Consider the following 6,000-nt stretch of genomic DNA (forward strand, 5'->3'; position numbering starts at 1 on the left):
ATTTAGAATGTTCAATCCTTTCTCTTGCAGATCAGTTACAATCTCAGTTTTATCGGACGCAGTTGTTTATTTTCATAAGCAATTTTTTGCGTAGATAGTGCTTTTGTTATTGATCTGTAGTCATTAACCTCAGATGTACTGATTTTGTACAAAGTACTATTTAAAAGTTTGATAGAAAATTCTTCTTTTCAGTTGTTTTTAGCAATGAGAAGGAGATCTGAGTAGTTCATTCCTTCTGAGACCATAATTTGCGGTGGACATGATGATTTTTGGTGTGCTGAGGCATTCTTAAGTGCATAAACTGATGCCATATTTTTGTCCTTGGAAGGAGATATGGAGTCAGGAGAGCGATCAGGTTTTCTCTTCTTCAGGTTTTCTTATATAAAAAGAAAATAACTTACAACTACGCTATTAAAGCTGACAAATTGAATTACACAATATTATTTTTTTACACGATGTAAAGCCAAAAATTGTGCACTAGTTTAGTAGTTTTGCAACACCATGCTGTCTATATCAGCTGATTGTGTATGTGTAATAAAATATCAAATAAACAAATATCAGATAAATGTAATTTTCTGTTTTATGTTTTTGATTTTCCGTTCGGAATATTATAAAAAAAAATTTAATCAATTAATAAAATAACACCGCGGGCGCGATATTTCGGCACTATCGGCAAGTTCTTTAACTAATTATGATATTATATTATATTTTTTGATACTTTCGCATTTAATGACAAGTTTTTTCCCAGGTTTCACTTCGAAAAACACGGAGGGCACCACGAAAAAATTACAAAAGTGTTAGACACAAAGATAAACCTAAGTTTGTTAAGAAAAAGCTAAATGCGGTCCATACAAGCAATATCAAAAGACCTAATAAATATTTTAATGCTACAGATACTGATATACACCTTAATCCTAATAATAACAATGGACAATAGTGATCAGGAAGACATACTAAATCATTTCAATACTGTTGACTCTAACATACATAATACAATAAAGAACTTAAATCAACAAGTAAAATTGAATGATAATTTCAATACATCTATTAAACTAATAAAGAATACAGTTAGTCAATACCAACAAAAACTTTTTGAGCATTTAGGAGAACTTCATCAAACCATTAAAAATATAATAACCCAAAATCTATACCATGAAACGCTCCAAACACTATCAATGTTAAGAAATGATATAGAACACATCCAAAACTATATAACGACAGCACAGAATGGACTAACCGACGCAAATATTCTAACGAAACAAGAAATTGACGATTACGACATAAACATTGACAAAATACAATACCTAAGAACAGATATTTTAGAAGTTAACGAAAATTTAGTATTCATAATAAAAGTATCAAAAGAATTTAATAAAGTTGGCGTAATGATGTTGTTTCCCATAATAAGTTCAAAAAAAAAAGAAATAGAAAAAATAAATAGAAATAAAAGAAATGTTTTTGAATATAATAACAACACATATACTTATAAAGAGAACCATTATTTAAACGAATGTAAATTATCAAAACATTGTATTATCAAGAAAACATGTAAATTAATTAAAAATCAAGACACTGAAGTAATACAAGTTGATAAGCAAACTATTATATTAAAAAATGTAGAAAATATCAAAATGAATACTGATTGTGATAAAACAAATATAGCAGTAACAGGACATTTTTTTTGGTACACTCTAATAATTGTTCCTTCGAAATATTAAACCAATACTTTACAAATAAAAAACATATGTATTTAGATAAAATAGTTTTTCCAAAAATAGATAATGTCACTTTTAACGACACTTTAACGATAGAAGAAATAAAAACAAGAATTATTGAAAATACTAATGAAATTAAACATAAAAATAATAGGGGTATTCAGGCAACTGATTAGTTGCTTATTAGTTGATTACAACAAAAATTTGCACACAAAAATGAAACTAAGCAGAGAATCAACTATTTCGGTGATTCTCAGATTAGTACAAATTTGATTAATAGTGCTGTCAGTACCAAGTGTCGTAATAATAACTTAAACACTACGTTTACGCGAGCCTTAAAAGTTGTTTTAAGGCTCTTAAAATCGATTTTAAGATCGCGTAAACACCCTAAATTGAATTTTGCTTAAAAGCACTTTTAGCTTACTAAATGTAGTTTAACATCACTTTTAGTAAGAAATGTCACTTTTAATCTTTGCGTAAACACCTTAAAAGCAGTTTAAGGTTTGAATTGTCAGCTGTTAACAGTAAATAGATACAAATAATTTGAATTTTATTACAAATTACACTAACCAAATAACTAAAAATATGGAGAAAAAGGAAATGAAAAGAAAAAATTAGATGAAAGAGGAGGAAGAATGTTTAATTAAAATATTTGCAGAAAAACAAATAATTAAATTGTTAGATGGCAAAAAATATAGAAAAAGCCTAATTGCATCCCAGAATCTAAATTAATTAAACTTTTTTATTTTTTATTCTCTATTTGAAAATCTTAACTTTACCGTAATGATAACTATATATTTAAAACATTTTAGTTTAGTTTAAATTAAGTTTATTATTTTCAATTATTTAAATTTGTCATTAAGCACAAATTGTTATAAATATATTATATTATATATATTATATTGTTAGTTATAAAAAATATTATAAATTAATTAATTTAAAATTGGTTTTTTCTACATTATTTTTTTAATTGCTTCTATGTAGAAGTGGAAATTTTCTCGCCAAGTACGCGAGTTATGTACTATGATATAACTACTTCCGTTCATTTAAAAAAGTCTGTTACCAACAAATATTTGGTGACATACTTTTTATTTAAATTAATCATTTTTAATAAATTGCAAAATAAATTAAATGCATTTATTCTACAATTTATATTTCATAACACTTCCGCTTAAATTGTAATTCGAAACGCCGATATTTAATTTGCTTTCTTATAAGTTTTAAAAATGCAATATTGGCAATCGAAAGAAAGCGGCTAGCATTAAGAATAAGATTTAAAAAGTGTGCAGTAACTTATTATTAGTGAAATAAACAAGTTCGATCAAAAAATTAATTTTGATTTTTATTTAATTTATGTTTTTATAAAAAAACATAATTCGCGCATATATGATCTCGCATAAGTTGTCCGGACGACAAATTTTGTCGATTGTACATATGTTCAGGTTGGGAATATTCAACCCTTCAACGAAAGTATTTTCTGCTGGTGCCATTTTATCCTTAAGTAAATCTACAAGCCTGAAAAATATTTGTCGATTCACTCTAAAAGCAACAATCCATTGTTCATCGTCATAGAACTACAGAACTTCAACATCCCACCATTCCGAACTTCTCTTCCTTTTGCTAAAAGTTCTTATTCGTGGTGGAAGCTAAAAACAAAAATGCATTCTAAATATTTTATGAAAAACTTTATAAAAACATTTACATTCATTAAAGCCTCATTAGCGGAACTTATTGCCATTTTATTAAAGAGCTGCAATCGCATTTCTCGTAATTTTGTAAATTTTTTACGAGATGTTTTAAAAATCTGCATTGTAGCTTCATTATTATTTTCTACAATTTTGGTTATATTTCTTTTTTGCAATAAAAGTAAAACAATTTGTAGTTTTACTCTATTCATTTTAAAAATGTTTAAAATCAACATTTCTGTTTACTGTTAAACAGCTGATTGATTGACAGCTACCTTAAAAGTGCTTTTAATTTTTGTGCGTAAACGCTCTAAGAACAAATTTTAAAATCAGTTTTAAAAGTGATTTTAAGACTCGCGTAAACGTAGTGAAAAATGAACTTTAGAATAGAAATTTGTTAGCTGTCTCTCTCAGCTGTTTGAATGTGTGTAAACAATTTTGTGTAAACAATTTTGCAAACACAAGTATGTTTCACTTTTACTGTTGATGCGAGTGCTGCCAAGGTATTTTCACACAACAAACTAATCAGATTACGCATTTTGGGTCGTTCAAGCAACTGATTAACATCAAAATGCTAAATTTTTTTTATATGAAGTTTTTGAATAACTAAGCAAGGAATCAGTTGCCTGAATACCCCTAATATTATTGTATACAGTATTCCAAATGGAATAATAATCATAATTATTATAAGTTCAATGTTAGTACTATGTTTAAAATGCAAAAAGAATTCAATTGCAATCAAAAACAGAATTCCAGAGAGTTCGTTAACAAAGATTGAATTAGATTAAATTAAAAAGAAGTATGGAATTGCATAATTTTTTTATAACTTCCTAATTATATTTATTAACAAGATCCAGGAGTATCTCGAATCAAGGGATGGAGGAGTTACATCCCCATACCTCATATCTTTTATTTTATATTATCTATTGTATTAAACAGGAAATAGAAATATAACAAAACATTGTAACATTTTTAAGTAACTAATTATCCGTATCAAATTATAACAATAAAATATATTTGTAAAAAACAATAGGAGGAAAATCCCTAGTGGTGGGACTTCCGTCCTTTTTGCAAACAATAAAAGAAAATGTAATACAGTTCATTAAAATCATATTATTTTAACCTTGATGTAAAATTACTCTAAAGATAATTTTGTATAAATAAGAGCAAAAATGTTAGATATAAATTAGTCTTCAGATTCAGTTCAATAAAGAAACATTAAAGATAAGTTTTGTTTTTTTATTTATTTAATTCATACGAAGGTCGTTGAAACGCATTCATACAGAATGTGATGGAATGACTCATTCGCACTTGAAATTTTATATGCAAGAATGAGCCATTTGCATCTCATTTGTGATTTTTGACCAAAATGAGCCATTTGCGGCCAGTGTAAATGCCATATTAATTTGCAGTATACAAAATAAAACTAATGAATTGACCAATTATCAAAAAATTCATTAATTTATATATAATACACATTGATTTATAATTTACAAAATAGATAAAATATTTATTTATTTACAATTACCAACTCTGTCACTTAATAAGGCAAAATACTTTCGTTAGTACACTGACCACGAAAAAACTGATATTATAATATAAATAATCTAATTTGATAGCAACTTTCTATATAATATAAAGGCGTAAGTCTTAACAATACATATTATTAATATAAAAAAAAACAATTCAGAAGTGTATACTTAGCTTGCATAAAATACAATAAAAAAAACTAATTTTTATTAATTATAAATATTTATAATATATATAATAATTTATAAAGACGTTTCCGAAAAGTAGTTAAGTACAACAACAAAATTTCATTTTATAAAATTATATAATAATTTTAATTTTTTTTTAAAATTTATTTTCTTATATTGCGATCTGTCAATTCGGAATAGACAATGAACAATATTTAAAAGTGATGAAATACTTAAAATTTTTGTGAGCTTGAAGGGACTGTGCTCAGTAGTACATCCCTCTGTTGGAGTCGGACACATTAAAGTTCCTGTGGCATTTGTTTGCGGAGGCGTGTGAACGCTCTTCCTTCTGCTATCATTCTGCTCATAAAGTGGTTGGGATGATGTAACATACGTTTTTTGTGTTTACTGGTTTGACTTTTTATAACATCCTTACCTACGGGAATGTTGAGATCGCGATGAAGTTCCCGTATCAGTACCAATGGTGGTAGGCAAGTCGTTAGTGAAGAGTAAGTATAACACAGGTCCCAAGACACTGACTTGTGGCATTCCAGCCTGAATTGGCTGCAAAGTTTAAATTTCTTCCCCCGTTTTACAAAGAAATATCGTGATTCGATGTAGGATTTTAAGAAAATTTAGTAATTAGTTGGGAGCATCTTTTTAAGCTTAAACCACAGACCGTTATGACAAACTTTATCAAATGCCTGGGATATGTCCAGAAATACTGCTGTGCAGAACTCCCTTTTGTCAAATGCTGTGTGTATAACATTAACCACTCTGTGTACTTGCTCTATTGTACTGTGCTTTTTTCTAAAACCAAATTGATGTTTCGGAATTAGTCTCCTTCTATTGACAATGGGCAATAATCTGGTAAGAAATAAATTTTCCAACAACTTGGACATA

This window comes from Teleopsis dalmanni, chromosome 1 (genome assembly GCF_002237135.1).
Source record: "Teleopsis dalmanni isolate 2A chromosome 1, ASM223713v2, whole genome shotgun sequence".
Classification (NCBI taxonomy): Eukaryota; Metazoa; Arthropoda; class Insecta; order Diptera; family Diopsidae; genus Teleopsis; species Teleopsis dalmanni.